Source organism: Engystomops pustulosus, chromosome 6 (genome assembly GCF_040894005.1).
Source record: "Engystomops pustulosus chromosome 6, aEngPut4.maternal, whole genome shotgun sequence".
NCBI classification, from domain to species: domain Eukaryota; kingdom Metazoa; phylum Chordata; class Amphibia; order Anura; family Leptodactylidae; genus Engystomops; species Engystomops pustulosus.
In genome coordinates, this window is record NC_092416.1 from 27,069,966 (window position 1) to 27,094,151 (window position 24,186).

At 43.6% G+C, this 24,186-nt stretch overlaps 1 long non-coding RNA gene across 1 annotated transcript in view; it reads right to left on the reverse strand.

The window, feature by feature from the left end:
* LOC140134718 (uncharacterized) overlaps nucleotides 1-23,825 on the reverse strand; it is a 52,696-nt gene extending 28,871 nt beyond the window's left edge. The window contains exons 1-2 of the long non-coding RNA XR_011856377.1: nucleotides 23,770-23,825; nucleotides 22,116-22,207 (exon numbers count right to left, since the gene is read on the reverse strand). This is a non-coding gene — a long non-coding RNA (uncharacterized lncRNA). The remainder of the gene's footprint in view (nucleotides 1-22,115; nucleotides 22,208-23,769) is intronic.
* Nucleotides 23,826-24,186: the final 361 nt, after the last annotated feature.

A 24,186-nucleotide genomic window follows, 5' to 3' on the forward strand; every position in this document is an offset into this window, starting at 1 on the left:
TGCCTGGCCGGTTTTATAATACTAATGCTGCAAAGCAATCTGAAGTAGACTTTCAAGACGTTACAATTACCAGGGGTTAAGTAAGCGTTAGACGCAGAACAGACCGCTCTTCGCCGCCGCCTCCGATATTAGGAAGTAGCATTAGCTAATAATAAAGATAAATAAGTAGGAGCGCGAGGGGTTTGTTATTCCTGAAAATTGTTTTAATGTGTGTCTCGTTCACGGCCCTTTGTACGCCTACATAACACGGGTAATTGGATTTCGGTGGCAAAACTTGATTTTTATTAGTGGTGAAGCGATAAAAGATAAAACAACTTAATAAGTAAATATAAAAAAACGGACAATTATTGTAAAGGCGTTTGCGTGACCGAGGATTAACTTATGTGACATTGCGGTATTATTATAGGACATTGCTCGTTCTATATTTGGTGGATATACATTTAGACCTCTAGATACATTTATCGACGACAATATTACAAATAAGACGTAAGAAAACTATAAAAAGAGCAATAAAAAATCTAAAATCAATAAAATCATAATGAATCTTGTGCCCCAAAACAGATGCTGAAATAACGGAAACAAACATATGCAATGTAAATTATATAATATATAATAATATTATAATATATAATATTAACTTTCTAATACCTACACATTTTCTTTTATTTTAATAAAAATAAAATATGTATTTTGCGGCAGACTTACCAAGCTAAACGCAGGAGAATTCCAGCTTAGTTCACACCAAAGAGAAGTGTACATGCTAATGCACAACATTTATGAAGTTTAGATACATTGGACAATAGGGTGTGGCTTAGCAGGTAAGGGGTGTGGCTTAAGATTTTACAATGGCCATAAATGTAGATTGCTACAATGACAACTCTTACTTTTTGCCACTTTGGTCTTAAATTGTTTGTTTAGTCTAAAAGTTACATTTATAGCAATGAAGAAGCCTGAAAATGTAATAGAGGCAGTGCCCGTGTTACGTACAAGATAGGTTCTGTAGGTTTGTTCTTAAGTTGAATTTGTATGTAAGTCAGAACTGTATATTTTATAATTGCAACCCCAGCCGAACTTTTGTCTCTGTGACATTTTCAAAATGTTGGGTTGTCATAAGGATTAACAAAAAACCTTCTTTGCAGACACCTCTGATAACTGTTACAGCTGATTATTGTAGCCACAGAGTTTATGTTAGCAGCACGTCTTATTGAGGGTAAGTTTAAGGGTTTTTTCCCAGAATGCTATCCGTTTTCACAGATAACACACTGACCCTTTATTTTCCAAGTGTTTATTTCATGCAATCCACTGAAAACAATTTCGATTTTTTTTCATTATGCCGAACACGGACATCAGTAGAAGCCAGTGGCACAAAACTGACGCGCAAAATTTGCTTTGCCTTCTAACTAATGTTAATAAGTTTTTCTTTTTGACATCCACATAAAAAACCAAAAATACAGAACAATGGATGCCAAACAGACTTGAAAAATGGCTGAAAGTACAAAATGGAAAGAAAATGGATACATTGTGAACGGACGTGCAACAGACAAGCTTGTGTGAATAAGTTCCAATTAGTTTTTGGATTAAAGGAAATCTACAATCAAAATCAAGCAGGATAAACCAGGGGCATTACTCATAGATCCAGGCACTGTGGTAATCTTCTTATATTTGTCATCCATGACCTCCTACCTTCTAAAATCATCTTTTTAATTATGGTAATGAGCCAGGAGGTCTCCTGGGGGAATTATCAGAGTCCCTTCTGGCTGTAGAGTCACAGGCTGTTACACTGTTTCCTCCTCCCCCTTAGCACTTACCCTTCTCCCTCTGCACATTGTTATCTCACACAGTGGGATTGAAGATGGCTCCTTCACAGTATAACAGCCTGTGAAGCTGCAGTATAGAGGGGCTCTGGTAAAACCATCCAGAGCCCTAAAGATGATTTTAGAAGGAAGGAGGCCATAGATCACAAATGTAAGAAGATTACCACAGTCCCGGTGCCTGGATCTAAGGTAAGTGTCCCTGGTTTATCCTGACGGATTTTGACGGTAGATTAATTTAAATAACTGAGGATCTATGTGAACTGAGATGTGAACTGTGTCTATGACAAACGCTACATATACAATTCCAGGGATCCACCTACTGTCCTACATATAAGAAGCAGTCACATACTGGTGAGGGGGCTACAACTTTTTTTCTTCTAAAACACGGCATCAGCGCCTCTATACTGACGGATGGCCACCGCTTTGATAAATATTCAGAGCCTCATGTGTTGATTTCTCACTCCTGACCCAGAGACACGCGTTTCGTTTTTTCATTAGCAGCTGAACAAGATCCCAGAAATTTTCCTCCGTCTCTAGGTAAAAAATTCATCACAACTGTGAGCAGCGGCCATTGAGTGTAAATCCACGAAGGTTTATCCAGAACAAACTTCTGGAGGTTGTGATTTCAGGGGGCACCTCTCGCCTCTCAGCCCTTTGATCAGCATTTAATATGATATCCGCACGGCCAGACTTTTTTTTTTTTCATGCCAGTTTCCACTTCCTCTGGTAGCTGCAGATTCCATACCATAAAAACTGACATTTCTAGGTTTATTCCTCCATGCCAGTCGGGCGATGGAGCTTGGAGAATCGATTCTCCTTGCCCAATCCATCTCTGACTTTCAAAACATTTAATCAAGGCAAGATCAGCCCTTCCGCCATGAAAAGAAAAACCAAAAGACGGAAAATTGCAGTCTGTTACAGAGTCTCCAGTTACAGGAGCGGACCTGCTTTTAAACCGGAGATGGTACTACTCTGGGACATATTCCATGTCACAGAGCCTCATGGCTGAAAGCCGGGGGAAAGAGTCCACAGTAAAAGTGACTTATGTGCAGGACAGGACGAGAGTCATGATACATATTCAGAATACAATGAATAGAGCAGGGGAAATGAGGACGGGGGGGATATTGTTTTACACTGTAGCTTGTACGTACTTTCCCATAATCACTGCACTAATCCCACCACTGAGGACATCTAACCAGCTCAGTGCCAAATTTCGCATGATGGGGCACATTTACTAAGGGTCCGAATCATGGTTTTCCACCGGGTTTTCAGAATGTTACCGTTTTGCGGCGAATTGCCCTGGGTTTTTGGCGCACGCAATCGAATCGCCGGAAGACCTGAATCCTCGTTGGAGAACGTGCCGCTGGATCGCGACAGGACCGGATAAGTAAATGAGCCCCAATATTGTATTTTTTATGACTTTTTTTTTTCAATTTCAAGGGCAAAAAAAAAAAAAAGCTCTCTGGAGACCTCCCAGTTTCAGGATGTGTATATGTTTATGTACATGATGGCTGCTCTTATTGCTGGCCTCAGAAGTCACGTGATAACTGAGGCCAGTGAGTCTCTGAGGGGCCATGTGACTACTGAGACCAGTGAGTCCCTCAGCAGTTATTCGATTACTGAGGCCAGTAAGTCACTCAGCGGTCATCTGACTACAGAGGCCAGTGAGACCCTCAAGAGTCATGTGACTACTGAGACTAGTGGGTCCCTCAGCAGTCATGTGACTACTGAGGCCAGTGAGTCCCTCAGAAGTCATGTGACTACTGAGGCCAGTGAGTCCCTCAGAAGTCATGTGACTACTGAGGCCAGTGACTCCCTCAGAAGTCATGTGACTACTGAGGCCAGTGACTCCCTCAGGAGTCATGTGACTACTGAGGCCAGTGACTCCCTCAGGAGTCATGTGACTACTGAGGCCAGTGACTCCCTCAGGAGTCATGTGACTACTGAGGCCAGTGACTCCCTCAGCAGTCATGTGACTACTGAGGCCAGGGAGTCCCTCAGAAGTCATGTGACTACTGAGGCCAGGGAGTCCCTCAGCAGTCATGTGACTACTGAGGCCAGGGAGTCCCTCAGAAGTCATGTGACTACTGAGGCCAGTGAGTCCCTCAGCAGTTATTCGATTACTGAGGCCAGCGAGTCCCTCAGAAGTCATGTGACTACTGAGGTCAGTGAGTCCCTCAGAAGTCATGTGACTACTGAGGCCAGTGAGTCCCTCAGAAGTCATGTGACTACTGAGGCCAGTGAGTCCCTCAGGAGTCATGTGACTACTGAGGCCAGTGAGTCCCTCAGGAGTCATGTGACTACTGAGGCCAGTGAGTCCCTCAGGAGTCATGTGACTACTGAGGCCAGTGAGTCCCTCAGGAGTCATGTGACTACTGAGGCCAGTGACTCCCTCAGGAGTCATGTGACTACTGAGGCCAGTGAGTCCCTCAGCAGTCATGTGACTACTGAGGCCAGGGAGTCCCTCAGCAGTCATGTGACTACTGAGGCCAGTGACTCCCTCAGGAGTCATGTGACTACTGAGGCCAGTGACTCCCTCAGGAGTCATGTGACTACTGAGGCCAGTGACTCCCTCAGCAGTCATGTGACTACTGAGGCCAGGGAGTCCCTCAGAAGTCATGTGACTACTGAGGCCAGGGAGTCCCTCAGCAGTCATGTGACTACTGAGGCCAGGGAGTCCCTCAGAAGTCATGTGACTACTGAGGCCAGTGAGTCCCTCAGCAGTCATGTGACTACTGAGGCCAGCGAGTCCCTCAGAAGTCATGTGACTACTGAGGTCAGTGAGTCCCTCAGAAGTCATGTGACTACTGAGGCCAGTGAGTCCCTCAGGAGTCATGTGACTACTGAGGCCAGTGACTCCCTCAGGAGTCATGTGACTACTGAGGCCAGTGAGTCCCTCAGCAGTCATGTGACTACTGAGGCCAGGGAGTCCCTCAGCAGTCATGTGACTACTGAGGCCAGGGAGTCCCTCAGCAGTCATGTGACTACTGAGGCCAGCGAGTCCCTCAGAAGTCATGTGACTACTGAGGCCAGTGAGTCCCTCAGAAGTCATGTGACTACTGAGGCCAGTGAGTCCCTCAGTAGTCATGTGATTACTGAGGCCAGTGAGTCCCTCAGTAGTCATGTGACTACTGAGGCCAGCGAGTCCCTCAATGGTTATGTGACTACTCAGATCAGCGAGTCCCTCAATGGTTATGCGATTACTGAGACCAGTGAGTCGCTCAGGGGCACATGTGACTACTGAGACCAGTGAGTCCCTCAGAGGCTCATGTGACTACTGAGACCAGTGAGTCCCTCAGAGGCTCATGTGCTCATTAAAACTGGCATCAAAGCGGGTCCAGAGCAAAGGTGGCGAAACGGGAGCTGAGAAAATCCTCAGAGGACTTTGGAAAAACCCAACGACTCAGTCCTGGCATGGATGGCCAGCTGCCTTCTTTTCCCACAAAAGAATTTAGGTTACGGCACTACTAGCTTCAAATGTAGTACTGGTAACTGGACCGCTCTGAGGCCGCCTCTGAGCTTCATTTGGCACTGCCACTCTAAACTTCCTTGTCCCGATTGTCCACAAGGCGAACTACAGCAATTTTGTAGTCTCATGCTGCAATTCACTTAATTTTTTTCGCCATTCACTGGATTATGAAGACTTCCATCTTCCAGAGGAGCTGTAACCTATACAGCGAGCGCAGGGAGAATACAGTCAGACCCGGAAGGAGTCTGACTGCAGAAGAGATCGGGCAGCCCCAGGTCTGCCGAGTGCCCAGAAGAGGATCAGATCCCCCGATAAGCAGCAGGGGGGATCCGATCCATAGGGGGAGGACCCTTACACGCTGTGGTCATGCTTGATCTGGCTCTGACCGCGAGTGATAGAGCCCGGTGTTAGCTGTAATATACAGCTGCCTTCTGGTGCAGACTCCATTCGTGAGTCAGCGCCAGAAGCGGGACGTTATAGAATGTCCCTGTGCAGGAAGTATCTTAGTACTATAACATCCATGTGCATGTAGGGGATAATGTTATTTCTCTTTATGTCTATTTGTGTTGTTTATTGTTTAGTTATTTATTGAAAAAAATTTTAGGTGATGGGACTGGGTGAAGGTTTTGGTTGTTTTCATGCTGAGTGTGTGGTGTGTGTGTGTGGCTGGGTTAGGAGGGTTTTGTAAGTTTCTGCACCAGCAGAAGAATAGTGAGTGCAGCTCTGGAGTATAATACAGGATGCAACTCAGGATCAGTACAGGATAAGTAATGTCATGTATGTACACAGTGACTGCACCAGCAGCAGAATAGTGAGTGCAGCTCTGGAGTATAATACAGGATGCAACTCAGGATCAGTACAGGATAAGTAATGTCATGTATTTACACAGTGACTGCACCAGCAGCAGAATAGTGAGCGCAGCTGTGGAGTATAATACAGGATGTAACTCAGGATCAGTACAGGATAAGTAATGTCATGTATGTACACAGCGACTGCACCAGCAGCAGAATAGTGAGTGCAGCTCTGGAATATAATACAGGATATAACTCAGGATCAGTACAGGATAAGTAATGTCATGTATGTACACAGCGACTGCACCAGCAGCAGAATAGTGAGTGCAGCTCTGGAGTATAATACAGGATGTAACTCAGGGTCAGTACAGGATAAGTAATGTCATGTATGTACACAGTGACTGCACCACCAGCAGAATAGTGAGTGCAGCTCTGGGGTATAATACAGGATGTAACTCAGAATGAGTACAGGATAAGTAATGTCATGTATGTACACATTGACTGCACCAGCAGCAGAATAGTGAGTGCAGCTCTGGAGTATAATACAGGATGTAACTCAGGATCAGTACAGGATAAGTAATGTCATGTATGTACACAGCGACTGCTCCAGCAGCAGAATAGTGAGTGCAGCTCTGGGGTATAATACAGGATGTAACTCAGGATCAGTACAGGATAAGTAATGTCATGTATGTACACAATGACTGCACCAGCAACAGAATAGTGAGTGCAGCTCTGGAGTATAATACAGGATGTAACTCAGGATCAGTACAGGATAAGTAATGTCACGTATGTACACAGTGACTGCCCTAGCAGAATAGTGAGTGCAGCTCTGGAGTATAATACAGGATGTAACTCAGGATCAGTACAGGATAAGTAATGTCATGTATGTACACAGTGACTGCACCAGCAGCAGAATAGTGAGTGCAGCTCTGGAGTATAATACAGGATGTAACTCAGGATCAGTACAGGATAAGTAATGTCATGTATGTACACAGTGACTGCACCAGCAGCAGAATAGTGAGTGCAGCTCTGGAGTATAATACAGGATGTAACTCAGGATCAGTACAGGATAAGTAATGTCATGTATGTACACAGTGACTGCACCAGCAGCAGAATAGTGAGTGCAGCTCTGGAGTATAATACAGGATGTAACTCAGGATCAGTACAGGATAAGTAATGTCATGTATGTACACAGTGACTGCACCAGCAGCAGAATAGTGAGTGCAGCTCTGGGGTATAATACAGGATGTAACTCAGGATCAGTACAGGATAAGTAATGTCATGTATGTACACAGTGACTGCACCAGCAGAATAGTGAGTGCAGCTTTGGAGTTATACATGGTTTATAGAAATAACGCTATATATGCTTTTAGATAAACAAGTTTCTGAATATTTCCATATATAATGCATGGATAATGGAAATATTATCCAGTCGTAGAAGTAATAATAGACTTTGGAGCATAAATCAATCTGATAGGGAAAATATAGGAGGAAGAAAGGGGCAGGGCACAAGTTTCCTATCCGTCCAAGGACATCTCTCCTTATGATGGACCCAGACAAGTGACTGTCACTACAAGGATTAGTGCGCGTCCCGAGATTCATTTCTGGCATAAAATAAACACTTATCTTATGTTTATCTGGAATGGAAATATGCAAAGCAGAGCAAACACAGCTCCAGGGCATCTGCTCAAGTGTAAAGGAGCAGATCTGCTAAATAGATTGGGAAGCTCCTGGGCTTGATTTGTGCTATAAAGGATGCCGTTACCTCCACGAGTCTGAAGGGGGCACTGTCACAATAGCGTGCAGGAAAAAGAGGGGGAAACAACACATCATTTCTTGTGTTTGTACATTTTGCAGGAGAATAATGGGGGTGGGGGGGGGGTGGGGGTAAAGATCCGGGATTTATCTTGGAATGTGAAGAAGTTTGCGGCAGTGGGGAATTATCGTGAAATCTGCATAATTAACAAACCATGGACGGATTCATGCTAAACATTTTTTGTGCAAAATTAAAAATTGTCTCTTCAATGGGAAACATGAACAGAGCTTATTATAGGAGCTTAAAGAAGGATTACAAATGATCTTTACAAGAGGCTACATGTAAGGCAGCGCTGGCCAGAGAGGGCTCCTCACTGCTCTTATAAGTTGCTGTGTGGGAATGGCTTTTATTGTTTGTTCCAGTTGCTCGTGGAGATTGTAGCTGCAGATGCCGCGCTGGTGTCCAATTATATATACTCATCCTTTACATTCAGTTTTATTGTGTTCTCCCACCACTCACCAGCGCTCCATTATCTGGGAGGACGCCATGTTTCCCAGTGTTCTGCTGCTATAGTAAGTCACCTTGTTAGTGCACCAGGGGCGGGGCCACACTTAGTGGAGCACCTGGGGCGGGACTATGCTTAGTGGTGCACCCTCAGGGGCGGGACTATGCTTAGTGGTGCACCCTCAGGGGTGGGACTATGCTTAGTGGTGCACTAGGGTCGGGAAAATGCTTAGTGGTGCACCAGGGGCGGGACCATGCTTAGTGGTGCACTAGGGTTGGTGCCATGCTTTGCGGTACACCAGGGTCGGGACCATGCTTAGTGGTGCACCAGGGGCGGGACCATGCTTAGTGGTGCACTAGGGTTGGTGCCATGCTTTGCGGTACACCAGGGTCGGGACCATGCTTAGTGGTGCACCAGCATCGGGTTCATGCTTAGTGGTGCACCAGGGGCAGGGCTAAGCTTAGTGGTGCACTAGGGTTGGGGCCATGCTTCGCCGTACACCAGGGTCGGGACCATGCTTAGTGGTGCATCAGGGGTGCTGCAGTTCTTAGTGATGCACCAGGGTCGGGGCCATGCTTAGTGGTGCACCCATTTTCTTGTTTCTACGCTTGCTAGTTGCAGTTGTGGCTATCTCCCCTTTCCCCAGCATTGCCTTTTTACACTATAATACACATATATTACATATATAATACACATATATTGCGGAAAGAAACTTTACAAAGAAGAAAAACCATGGGAAGCAGTAAACACGACACAATTCTGAATTCACTTGTGAGGTGACTTGGGAGCTGGCAGACCCAACTTTAAAGGTACATGGCCATCATTCAGACTAAGCAGAGAACAATTATGTATGATATGGTCATCCATCCATATGACTAGGTGCAATGTACTGCATAGATCTGATATCAGCAGCTCATCACAAGGTTTTAGCTACCGGACAGCAGAAGTCACCTGAATGTCTATGCACTGATTGAGGCACTGTGACTGTGGTAGGCTTATATTTGTTCTCTATGGCCTGTTTCTGTCTAAAATCAACTTTTAGAATTATGCTAATGAGTTTGAAGAGCTCCTGGGGGTCTTACCAGAGCCCTTTTGTGCTGCAGCTTCAAAGGCTGTGACACGGTCTCCCCCTCCCTTTGCCTTTTGTACTCTCACAAAGTGGGAGGGAGGAAGTGCTCCTGTACAGTGCAACAGCCAGTAAAACTGCAGCACAGGGGGCTGGCTCATTAGCATAATTTTAAAAATGGACTTTTAGAAAGCCATGGATAACAATTATAACACATTTAGGAAGATTACCACAATCAAGGTGCCTGCATCTGGGAGTAAATGTCCCTAGTAGGTGTCCATGCTTGAATCAGAGCCGAACCGGCATCGGCAAACACGGGGTGCCGGATGTAACACATAGCCGACACCCCAGTGTAAAACCCGCGGTCGGAGTGAGCTCCGATCGCGAGTGTTTAACCCGTTAAATGCCGCAGTCGCGCTGATCGTGCATGTGCATAGGCTGAAACTGCTAATACCCTGCAATCCATAAGTATTGCAGAGTATTATCACAAACAAGCAATCAGATGATTGCTTGTTCATGTCCCATGGTGGAAACAGTGAAAAAGTAAAAAAAATGAAGTAATAAATCAATAAAAATGCCTATAAGCCCCATAACATATAAAGAGACATATAACCCCCCAAAAATCAAAATCATAACACAAACCCCACATATATAGTATCGCCGCATCCATAACAACCTGTAGAATAAAAGTAAATAATTATTGAACCCGTACGATGAACGCGTTAAAAAAACCTGTTAAAAGCCTGCCAAAAATGATCATTTTTACTTATTCAATCTTACAAAAAAATGCAATAAAAAGCGATCAAAAAAACATATGTACTCCAGAATGATACTGATGCACAGTACAACATCTCCCGCAAAAAACAAGCCATCAACCAGCTCCATAGCCAAAAAAGTAAAAATGTTATGCCACTTGGATGACGGCAATGCAAAAATGATAGATTTTTACCCACACTAGGGTTTATTAGGGTTATTAAGTAAATATATTCAAGTCTGGTGTCCCTGTAATCGTATCGACCCATAAAATAAAGATAACAGGATTATTAGGCTAAACGGTAAACATGGGAAAAAAAAAGGCAAAAATCCAGTACAGAATTGATGCTTTTCTACTCCTGCCCTCAAAAACAAGTTCCTAAATTTTCAACAATAGGTGATACCAAACACAAAATGGTAACACTGGAAAAAGCATCTCATCCCTCAAAAAATGCCATCACATGGCCCCAATAACGAAAAAACGAAAACTTTATAGCCTACAAAAGGGGCCAATGAGGAAACTAAAATCCTGGCAGCTGCAGGGTGCTCCTTCCCTTCTGCGCCTCACCGTGCGCCCATAAAACAAGTCATGGCCACATATGGGGGGTCTCTGCACTCGGGAGAAATTGTATAACAAATTGTATGGTGGGTTTTCTCTTTATCTTTTGGGAATTTTAGGGCTAAATGAACGTATAACCGACAAAACTTGACCATTCTAAATTTCACCGCCATTTTGATTCAATTACTATGAAGATCTCAAGGGGTTAACAATCTTCCTAAAAGCTGTTTCTGAGGGGTGCAGATTTGAAAATGGGTTGATTATATAGGGGGTTTTAATGCTAAATATGTAAAATTTCATTCAAAACTGTATTTATCCCCAAAATGGTCAATTCTGAAAATACGGAAAATCGCTATTCGATTTGTAAGCCGCGTGACATCAAAATATATTATCCAGACATTTCAAAAATTCTGAAAATGTAAAGTAGACAAATGGGAAATTTTATTCATCAAGTTATTTAGGTGGTAAATCGATCTGCCTGAAAACGCAATGATTTTGAATTCCGAAAATGGCAATTTTTTCACAAAATTCATAATTTTTTTCTTTTTTTGTAAATAAACACAAAACTTATCAGCCGACATTTACCACTAAAATGAAATACAACATGTGGGGAAAAAACACAATCTCAGAATCGCTTTGATAAGTAACAGTGTTCAAAAGTTGTAACCATATAAAGAGACGCAAGTTAATCCAAAAAAATGGGGCTGAGCCTTAAAGGAAACCTACCACTTGTAGTGGCAGGTTTCCGATGGCAATACCGGGCACTAGCTCAGGGTGAGCTGGTGCCGGAGCTTATTTTAGTTAGTGTTTTAAACCGCGGTATAAAACACTTTTTAAACGTTATAGCCGGCGCAGGCAGGTACGCGCTCGGCGCTTACCGTGCACGCGGCTCTCATTCACTTCCTATGTAGCCGTGTGCACGGTAAGCGCCGAGCGCGTACCTGCCTGCGCCGTCTACAACGTTTAAAAAGTGTTTTAAACCGCGATACCGCGGTTTAAAACACTAACTAAAATAAGCTCCGGCACCAGCTCACCCTGAGCTGGTGCCCGGTATTGCCATCGGAAACCTGCCACTACAAGTGGTAGGTTTCCTTTAAGCTACAAAATGAAAATAAAATTTTTTTTGAAAATTCGTATTGGTAGTTTTAGATTTTTTTTATACATATTGGGTACGATTTATTAATCTAACGACTCTGTACTGTAAAATTTTAGGACGCTTATCATAAATCTGCCACAGTGATTGTACATTATACTTAAATTCAGGCTTAGACAATCTGCTCCAGTATCTTATTTTTTTCATCCATACAGTGAAGATACAAAGTAATGTCTCTACATTGTACTGCATACATAGAAAATATTTAGCGTTCTAAACGGCCGATCGTCTCCGCTCTTTGCAGGATCATGCAAGAAGACGACAAGGCGAGACGGTGGGCAGCATCACAAGGTAATCACTTACTGGCATAACCCGCTGTAGGTTGGCACCACACACAGTGCATGAACTACCAGTCATCATGATAGTCATCCCTATGTGCCAGGAGATGAATACACAACCTCAGGACCACATACAGGGATGCAGGGGGATCCTCCTTAGTAAAAATTTAAGAGAGAATTTAAGAACAATTGACGTAAGTTTCCAAGGAATGTCACCCAAATCCTCCCTCCACCCGCACAAAGTAATCCTGTGGCTGAAGAAGACGGACAGGGACAGCTGCGCTCCTTCCGATCAGCTCCCTACTGATTTGTTTCTCCTGCCATGAACTTGGACAATACCATTCCCCGGTAATTCTGTTCTTCCTATAGTCCAAACCGGGGGTAAAGGGTCAGGTTAACCCCTTGATAATTCTTTGGTATTCTTCGACAAATCCTTATCAGAGGCCTAATACTATTCATTGTACTACTCACCAAATATTAGGCTAATTGATGACCAAGTCATAGATGTCTTCAAGGTATATTTTAGACTTTTGGGACATATTAGTTGTATTGGTTATACCCCATCATCTACATGATTATGACAAAGATTGAGTATCAGTCTGGACATCAATGAGGGATCAACAGAGACTCAGGCGACCTTCAAATATACCTTCAAGGGAATATCCACTTAAATCTATCTGATAGTGGCACACTCCGTCTACTTTAGATGAACACTATTTCTCAACAAGAACTTGTGTTCTTTCCAAAATTGAACCCATTACACATTGGGGCTCATTTACTTACCCGGTCCTGTCACGATCCAGCGGCGCGTTCTCCGACGAGGATTCGGGTCTTCTGGCGATTCACTATGGTCGTGCGCCCGATGTCCACTAGGTATCACTGCTGCGCCAAGGTCCGCCGGAGTTCACCATCCTATCCCTGGTGCATGTAAGTGCGTGTCAAGCGGCAATTTTTTTTTTTAAAAATACCGCATTTTTTCCGAATCCGTCAGGTTTCCCGATGGCCACGCCCCCCATTGTCGTCACATAAAACCCGGCGCCGATGCGACACAATCCAATCGTGTGCGCCAAAAAAACCAGGGCAATTCGGCGCAAACCGGTAATTTTCGGGAAATGAAAAAGAGAGATTTAGGCCCTTAGTAAATGTGCCCCATTGATGTGAAATTTTGGGTCAAAAATTGCACTAGTCGAAAAAAACATGAAATAATTTTGGCAAACCATGATCATTCTTTTGGAGGAGTCTTTCTGTTTTGCCAAGAATTTGCTCAACCTAAATTTCTATAAACAACCGCCTCCATCCCAAAAATTGTTTTCCCCAAGGTGATTGGTCGCAGTGACATCATCAATTCCTTTCCGGGTCTAAAAATAAGAGAGCATAGTTTGGGGATTAACAGTCTGAAGGCAAAGGCGGCCTCCGATTTTCATGGCTGTTGGGAGGTGAGGGGTTACGTAGACAGTCCGCCTGCAAAGAAGGACTTAGCATCAATGTCACAGATTCGGGAGCCTTGTACATTTCATGGCTTTTTACCTAATGGGAAAACAGACGTCCATTTCACAGTTCACACAGTTTTTGGACGCCCAATTAAAGGTCATTGGAGATTCCAGCCAGGACACTTGTCATGTAGATACAGTATTTGAAATTCCATCTATACCATTGCTATACTTATGAAATAATTACAAATGATAGCCCTGTGACCGGCGCGGCGCTGTTATATCAGCAAGTCATTTCCTCAGTCGTGACCTCGCCGAGATAGGGGTTATTGATCGGGACCAGCCAGAATCCACCCGGCAATACGTATCTCCTCGCAGCACACGCAGGCACCCAAATTATCTCCACGTCACGCAGATTAAGTGAATGGAATGAAATGAATCATTTATGCCATGCCTGTACATGCAAATCTCACTTTGTATCAGATAGATGCAAAGCCGCAATCCAGGAAATTGCAGACTGAAAATATATATACGGATCATATATGTGCACAAGGACAAACAGCTGAGAAGGACCTTTACATAAATGCATATCAATAAATACACACAGATAAGATAAATGCTATAAAAAACTACAAGGCTGGGCAAGCAACGTATAGGTGACACCTATAAAGACCCAAAATACTCCCTCTGAGGCTGGGAATACACATTGGGGGCCCAATAAACAGAAGGTGATTAGAGGGTTTGGATAATATATACATTTCTTGTGTATTTCTGGCATAAGCAGTGAGGATATGCTACAATGGGGATATGAGGATTTTTTTCAAGCTACTTGCATGCACCTATTTAGCAGCTTTTTATGATTTTACACTGCATTTGCCACTTTATGGTGTTTGGGGGAAGGGATGGAACCTCCTAAATTCTAACAGATTGAGGACACGCTATAGATTGGTGGTGGACTAACCTATGAGACCCAATATCCCCGAACCGTGAGAATTACTAGAAAGACGTCCCTTTGCACCGTGTGGTGCAGGTGCTATGTCACTCCATTATACTAAGGGGATGAACACTGCAGATGTTGATCTTGTTACAGCCGTTAATATTTCTGCAGTATCTCAACTTTTTCTTGAGATCAATGCTGGCGATTGTAGTTCCTTCTCACTTAAAGCCATAGAGAAAATCCAGAACCCTTAACGTGGGGGTGATCGCTACAGGATTCTCTGAAGTTCCAGAAACCTTCAGAATTTTTACTTTTCAACAATAAAAAGGATCTAATCCATTATGGCTGATTAATCAAGCGAATTTCATGTAATCTATGACTAGATTTGTTGTTTCGTTTAGAAATAGATTAATAGTGTTGCAGTTTTTACCGATTTATTAGGGTAAACTAAACATGTAACATTACTCGAGCTGCTTTTATTCTAACCTTTGATGCGGCATCCATTTATCGATTGGTCCATGTGGACACATGACGCAAAGCATGGGTTTATAATGTAGGCTAGCATCGTTTCACCACAGCCATGATTAAGGACTTAAACATGTAGGCTCCGCCTACAAACCGCGTCTCATTTTAATCTCCTATCGGGGTCTCTAAATGTTGTGCGTTTTCACAAGAAGATTCTTAATTTTCTTCGAGTGCAACTTCCTCTCTAGCTGGATGTTTGGTTCTTCTATACATAGCCACAAGTCAAGGTTTATCCTTATAGCACCTTTACAAGCCCACTGCTCCAATTAGGACAAATGGGAGGGCAACTGATCTACTGTCACAGAACGCACTTGTAGGGACAAGTGTGTAAGGGAAAAGGCTCTCTGGGAAGAGTCTGTGGACCCTCTGGACCACCGCAGGAGGTAAAGGAGCTAGACGCAACCTGGGACTGGAGTCTAAGTCGCACCTGGTCTTCACCAGAGCACGCTGCAAAGCGGGATGGTCTTGCTGCAGTGTGGTGCCACCAGGTCGTTCCATGGGTGCGACTAGGCCAGCAGTGGCAGCCAAGGTAGCAATGTAGGAACAGTCCAAGCCAATACAGCAATACAGCGCTGGAAGCAACCTTGTAACTTCGTAGCTGGGACTCGGAACAGGAATGCTGGCACGGGCTGGAGTACAGGCACGATGACACACACGATAACAGGAACGCAGGAACGGGCCACAGGAGCTGGACACAGGAACGGGCCACGGAAGCTGGACACAGGAACGGGCCACGGAAGCTGGACACAGGAACGGGCCACGGAAACTGGACACAGGAACGGGAACCCAGGATGGCGCGACCTCAGGAATCACAGGAACGCCACAGGGATACAGGAACGCCACAGGGATACAGGAACGCCACAGGAAACCCAGGAATACGGAGGAACACTGGAGTACAGAAACACAGAGGAATCCTGGAAACGCTGGAACATGGAGGAACACTTGGAAACACAGGAGCGATTTCACTTCAGGGACAATTACTTGACGATCCGGCGGAGAGTGAAGGGAGGTGCCAGATTATAAGGGCGAGCCGGATTAGCCAGCGCCAATCAGAAGGACGATGGGCCTTTTAAAGCAGGATGAGACGGTGTGCGCACCCTAGCAGCGGGAGCGCACGGCCTATTCGGAGGAAGCGTGCGGCCTGGACGGGACCACAGCCTGGAGAGGTAACTTTAGGCCGGGGGAACGGGGACACCGTGTCACACAGGAGGGCGCGGGTGTACCCGCAATCCGTACCAAGGATCAGGGGTACGGCCGTGACATCTACAACTAATCCAATTTCCAGGGGATAGGGATTAAGTGATCTTGGTGGGACAACCTTTAAAATTAAATAATGCAAAATTATTAAAAGAAACATATTGTATCAATTCTGTAATAGGTTGTTTTCCAAAAATAATGAAAATGGTAATTACAACAATACAGCAGAATAGAGTTCCCCGAAAAAAGCCAAACCTCCGGAGACTGCCTGACCAATATTCTAGTGCAAAGTGTCTTAAATTTGGTGGAGGCCATTCCACAATCTCATGGGGAAGGCGTGAATTAGTTTTTTAGTGCAAAGCCGGTTATACATTCCTACCGTAAAGCAGAAAATTCTTTCACATATGATGGGGAGATGCTTGTTGGATTCTTTTTAGTTTCCTTTAATTAACTTTGATAAGAGAGGTTTATTGATGAACATGTATAGAGTATGGTAGAAAAGTCACTACTGCTTGAATAACTTTCACTGCCTACATGAGACTAATGAGGCGGGTATGTGGTGGGCACATTGGCTTCAGGTTCCTGGTTTAGGAATGCAGCATCTGTTTCCCAACCCACCCGGACAGTGAGAAAAGTCATATTGGTCTGTGGCCAGATGTTCTATGGAGGGGTCCAACTACCCACAGCCTCCTATATATAAAACATCTTTAATATGACCAGAAGGGAACCAGAAAGGCTTCTTTCTCCTCAACATTGTCAATTTACAGCAATATCTACAAAGTACAGGAGTAATTTATATCAGGATTGTACTTCAAAAACATAATGGCGAAAGGAAGACATCAAACAGTATCTGGGACATCAGTCCCAGTTTAAAAGTCAAAGTCACCTTCAAATCCCCCAAAATTACTTTGTTATCACAAATCAATAGCTCTAGTGATTTAAGACAACTTTGCCTATTACTTCCATTACCACTGTACAGCAGCTTCTTTGCTATTATTCTCTGTTTAGCCTATCCCTGCAGTAGCTTTTCCCCCTCACTTATGTCTGTGAGACCATATCTTGTTTATCCTGCTGGAGGGGAGAGGCTGCTGCTTCCTACTCACTCTGGAGGGAGAGGTCATGTGATGCTGCTCTGTGTAGCTAGCAGAAGAGATGTGTCTGAGCAGATCTGTGGATGCAGAATTCTATTTGCAAAGAATAGTGAGGTAGATGATCTGTACCATTGCCTATCAGTCTCTCCATCCCAAAATTTTCTGTCTCTCTCTGCAACTCAAGCTATATTATAAATTCAGTCTCTTCCCCAATCTTCTGCTCTCCAGGGAAGCTGTTAACCCTCAGTGCTAACATAGCACAGACTATACACTTCATGTAACTGTTTCACTGCAGGTTTTTACTACTTATTCCATGCTGCATGCTCCTCCATGTCATAAAAGCTGTCAGGTTAGTCACTGTAAGTTCTATACTGTGCAGAGTCTGCAGTGCTCAGAGGATTTACTTTATGAATTTCACTTTATCTGCTGAGTTACTTCAGTTACTTTTCACTGGAGTTACTTCATAAGAGAATACAAAGTATCATGGGAAGTGATGGCAGCTTATAATTGGCTTCAGGTCAAAGACAGGAAGAGGTAGACTCCACTAACTTCACTGCTTCTGAGAAAGATTTTTGGCAAGTAGCTTCAGAACAGAAAGTACAATAACTCTGGAAATGAAAGGATGAGCATCTTTCTGTTTGTTTTGAAAAGAAAAATCACATATGATAATTTGGTAAAAATTGTTATTGTGATTTCCTGTTGTGATCTCGGTTCCGTTCCTGACTACACTCCTTGACCTATTGCTACGTTCCCGACTCCGATCCCGTGCTGCCCGTCATGACCTCCTGCCTGTCCCCTACAACGATTCTGCTCAACGTCACTGTACCCCGCCTTGGCTTCCACTGCAGACAAAGTCGCACCTGTGAAACGACCTGGTGGTACCACGCCGCAGCAAGGCCAACCCGCTTTGCGGCGGGCTCTGGTGAAAACTGGGTACCACTTAGATTCCGGTCCCAGGTGTCGGCTTACATCATCATTCGCTGTGGTCTAGTGGGTCCACTATCCCTGAAGCCGGACACCTCTCTAATCAGATTTTTTAGTCTAAAATGTCCTCATTTCCATCTTGCTAGCAAGATTACATAGTAGTCCTAAGGTGAAGGGAGGCGGGAGCTGTGAGTAACAGCAGATAAGCCCATCCCTTGCCAGCTGAATGTGCATTGTGACTGAAGAGATCAGAGCTACTTCTCAGGTACTCAAAACAGATGACAGATTTATGCAAAGTTTGTTGAAAGGTTAAAAACGCTTTAAGGGAAATCCAAATTCAAGTATGATAAAACAGGGACACTTACTCATAGATCCAGACACTGTGACTGTGTTAATCTTCTCATATCTACTATTTACGGCTTCTATCCTTCTAAAAATCAACTTTTAAAATCATGCCTATAAACCAGAAGGAAGTGTCACCAGAGCTGCAGCTTCACAGGTTGTTGCACTCTGCAGGAGCACTTCCCCCTCCCTCTTTGTGCTCTAGTAAAAAAAAAAACAAAAAAAAAAACACACAGACCTTCAGGCTCATTAGCATAATTTAAAAAGTTGGTTTTATAAGGAAGGAGACCAAGGATTACAAAATAAGAAGATTACCACAGTCACTGTACCTGGTTCTATAAGGAAGTGTCTCTGGTTTATCACCATATATTTGATGGTAGAGAGAATTGCAATCAAGACCTGGAACACTTGCCAGCTGTGGGGTTCACTTTGCGCCACTTCCAACCTTATTTGTATAACAGAGGTTACATATCCAGGACTAAAGATACACATGTTGCCAAGTGTCATTGCAAGCCCTGGGAGCTATTAGGGCAGGTTAGATCATCTGACTCCCTTAAATCGACACCTTCTTGACACCATCTACAATGGTTTTCTTAACTCTGTGACTGACCTCTACCTGGTCAATGTCTGCAGTCCTATTGAGGATTTGCGTGTTATACTTCTTTGGAAGATGGCAGGAGTCAAGCGGCCGACAGCTGTGGCAAAGTCTGGCAGGACCCACTCTGACCTTTCAACCCTCTGCTTTCATTACACATGCTAAGACCCTGGCAAGACTTCAGACTTTCTCTCCTTTCCGTGGCGAGAGTCAGGCCAGCTGCACGCCTTCTCACAGCCTGGGAAAATACTTCCCCCTCCTTCATACCCACTCTGATGTGTCAGCTTTTCCCTGGGACTCATGAAACCCGAGCACTCATCCTCCGGGGCTCACACTCTGCCATTCACCCCTCACTGTTGTTCCAATAAAACCCACAGGAGCAGCCTGGAATCTGGCAGAGTGCATCCAGCTCTGTGACATAGAGACCTATTCACAGTCTCGAAAAAATGACGCCAAAGGACACAACGGAGTAAAATAAGTTGGATACAAAATCAAATTCGGATACCAAATATGAATATTTACCATGCAAGACAAATAATATTAATATTTCTTCAGAACCTTAAAATAAAAATAAAACATTTTGTGGAGAATCACTCTAGTAGATTCCAATTACCTAGATTCAGAATCGGATAGGATGTAGGAACCCCAATAAAGTTACTTATTACACTAGAAAGCAATGTGTAGGGAGATACTAAATTACATGGAAGAAGAGAGACTTGGGGGGTATTAGATGGACACATGAGGGCAAAGGAAGCAATTCCAAAAGGTGCCCCTGGAAGAGAGCACAAATTGAGGATTGTCGGCCAACTGGTAATCCGGTTACGAAATGGCACATTGGTAGCATTTCCTGATGGATTTTTCTGTGTGGTCACATAAAATTGTAATGAAGAAAAATGGTTCAAAATGAATACAGGCGGTCCCCTACTTAAGAACACCTGACTTACAGACGACCCCTAGTTACAAACGGTCCTCTGGATATTGGTAATTTACAGTACTTTAGCCTTAGACTACAATAAAGTGCTATAACAGTTATCACAGGTGTCTGTAATGAAGATTTATTGTTAAACCTGGTTCTTATGACAACCCAACATTTTTAAAATCCAGTTGTCACAAAGACCAAAAAAAATATGGCTGGGGTTACAATGATAAAATATACAGTTTTTTACTTACATACAAATTCAACTTAAGAACAAACCTACAGAACCTATCTTGTACGTAACCCGGGACTGCCTGTATAGGAAAAATTCTTTAACATGCAATATATATTCAATTTGAAATATTGCAGCTGATATTGCAACTATTGTATCAATCACTCATTCTGTATCTATATATCTATAGGATTGCTGTTCTATAAATAATATTCAAATACATAACTCAGGTAACTAATAAAAATGTAATAGTAGAAAAAAAAAGTTTTAAAAAGTGTAACCTAAAAATAAGCCAAGGGTATCGGGGAACAGGCACAAGATTTGGGTACAGACTCATGATCAGGGTAGAGGCTCTTAATCAGAGATCAGACTACAGGGACCAAAACAGGCTCAGGTACAGGTTTGGAGTTCCAGATCAGATTGATTATTTATTGAAAGAGAACCGTTAATTCGATGCTGCTGTACAATCAATAAAAGGTTCACCCACAGGGTTCAGGGCTTCGGATCAGACAGGATACAAGGTTCTGGATTGGTTGGAGGGTTCATGATTTCGGATAAGACAGGATACAGGGTTCCGGATCAGGAAGGATACAGGGCTCCGGATCAGGGAGGATACAGGGTCAGGTGGATCCTGTGATAGGGAACTTACTAAGGCTACATGCGCATGATGTATGCCCGCCATGCCGTAGTACGGCGGATATACATCGGCGCCGCGGAGAGGAGCAGGGGATGAACGGTTGAGGTAAGTATACAGTTTATGTGTTTTGTCAAATGATTGCTAAAAAAACAAACATACAGGGTGATTTGGGACACTAAACCACCGGTCTATAACGTCCTGTGGGTGGTTTAGTGTTCCAAATCACTCCAAAAGCTTCCCTTTAAGCAACCCTTATTCGCATCTCACAGCCCAGCCAAAAGGAGAGAGGCATGTGTAATAGGGAACCTGTTTTAAACATTAGGTGACCCCCATTCTGGAAATTCTGAGAACATTTGCTATGTCCTCTATATCATAGAACTAACTGGACCTCAAGGACCTGAAATCCACCGCTACCATTTCCCACTTCCTAGATCTATTATATGGTATCACTTAAAAAGTTTTTGATACATTTCTTAAAAGAAAGTTTCATTCAATTGATATTTAAGTTGGAGCAAAAGAAGGTTTTTTCATCAAAATGTGATTGCTGTTGCCGTTTTTCTACACTGCACCCATGGACATGTAACCCAAAATAGAAGGATCATTGCCCCTCTTAGAGCTCACTGATCACCTCTACAAGATTTTGGCTATTAAGGATTGTGGTGACCCTAAATGTACAAGAAAGTAATGTGTAATAGATATCCTTGAAAAGGTTTTGAGCTGGATTCCTCTCCATGTAATAGTTCCATCTACATTACCTGGAAGCAGGAAAAAAAAAACAAGCTGAGAACAAAAATACAAAATTAAACAATTATATTGTTCTTGTATTTATAATATTCCCATATCCATTCCATATTCCGTGTAGTCACAGGCCGGGCACACTTTTGGATGTGCAGGACATTCAGGCGCTCACTTTGGGATCAGGTTGCCCCTCCAATCCCTGGTTACTGGATTAGGAGGTGAGCAGAATCCGCCTGTTTTCATCTTGTGGTTCCGCTCGTTAGGACACAATGTTTGCTTTTGTCGTTACTGTTAATAAAGTGTGAATAAAGCGTGCAGGAAGACGATCAAGGGATTGTGTTCCCATTAACTGGGACTTTACTAATTGAATTTAGGCTATAACAAGGAGCACATGGACAGCGACATACCTGAAAATTACTTCCGCAAGGCTTGGATTTCCCAGCGTGGGCACGAGGAGCGCAACAAAAAGACTGATGTGCCGACCCCACCTGGGAATTACCTGTGTGACAGATCACAGCTGAGATTAGAGACAAGCGGGTCACTGTCTCACATGAAAAGTAAGACACATAGGAAAGTCCTCCTAGGGGCCCGCCATGCGCTCCAGCCCTGAGATCATATTCACTATGTTTCTGTTGTGCCAGAGTCTGAGTAAAGATTTTCCCCAAAAATCTACATGACAACAAAATTGCAAAGTTCAGTTCCATCCTCAGCTATTTTATCAGGAGAATACATACAGCGATGTCACAGTACAGGGATAATGCACAGTGATGTCACAGTACAGGGATAATACACAGTGATGTCACAGTACAGAGATAATACACAGTGATGTCACAGTACAGGGATAATGCACACAGTGATGTCACAGTACAGGGATAATACACACAGTGATGTCACAGTACAGGGATAATGCACAGTGATGTCACAGTACAGAGATAATACACAGTGATGTCACAGTACAGGGATAATGCACACAGTGATGTCACAGTACAGGGATAATACACACAGTGATGTCACAGTACAGGGATAATACACACAGTGATGTCACAGTACAGGGATAATGCACACAGTGATGTCACAGTACAGGGATAATACACACAGTGATGTCACAGTACAGGGGTAATACACACAGTGATGTCACAGTACAGGGATAATACACACAGTGATGCCACAGTACAGGGATAATACACACAGTGATGCCACAGTACAGGGATAATACACACAGTGATGCCACAGTACAGGGATAATACACACAGTGATGCCACAGTACAGGGATAATACACACAGCGATGTCACAGTACAGAGATAATACACAGTGATGCCACAGTACAGGGATAATACACACAGTGATGCCACAGTACAGGGATAATACACACAGCGATGTCACAGTACAGAGATAATACACAGTGATGTCACAGTACAGGGGTAATACACACAGTGATGTCACAGTACAGGGATAATACACACAGTGATGCCACAGTACAGGGATAATACACACAGCGATGTCACAGTACAGAGATAATACACAGTGATGTCACAGTACAGGGATAATGCACACAGTGATGTCACAGTACAGGGATAATACACACAGTGATGTCACAGTACAGAGATAATACACACAGTGATGTCACAGTACAGAGATAATACACACAGTGATGTCACAGTACAGGGATAATACACACAGTGATGTCACAGTACAGGGATAATACACAGTGATGTCACAGTACATAGATAATACACAGTGATGTCACAGTACAGGGATAATGCACACAGTGATGTCACAGTACAGGGATAATGCACACAGTGATGTCACAGTACAGGGATAATGCACACAGTGCTGTCACAGTACAGGGATAATACACACAGTGATGTCACAGTACAGAGATAATACACACAGTGATGTCACAGTACAGGGAAAATACACAGTGATGTCACAGTACAGAGATAATACACAGTGATGTCACAGTCCAGGGATAATACACACAGTAATGTCACAGTCCAGGGATAATACACACAGTGATGTCACAGTACAGGGATACTACACGATAATACACACAGTGATACCTATAATCCACTAGGTTAGGCTTCTTTACATATGCCCCTCTGGTTCTATAGTACCTAAAAACAATGATATTTTATGTCATATTAGAGATAGGCCTCTCATCATACAGATTGCATTTGGATTATGAACTGGACATAAAGACAGTTAAATACAAAGGTTGGAGCTGGGTCCTTATCTGCAGCCTGCATTTCCAGCTATGCTTGTTACCTGCCTGTATCTCCAGTTGAAAGAAGACCGTACCACTCCTGTATGGCGCCATGCACCCATTGCCATGTATGGTGGACATATACGGCGGCCGTATATGTCCACCATACGTTCGTGGGAATATAGCCTAAGAGGAAATTGTTGTTTGGAGCACACATTAAAAGTCGTAAATTCAGATCCCACAAGAAAATGGCGCAAATGTGTTTCTTTTGTTT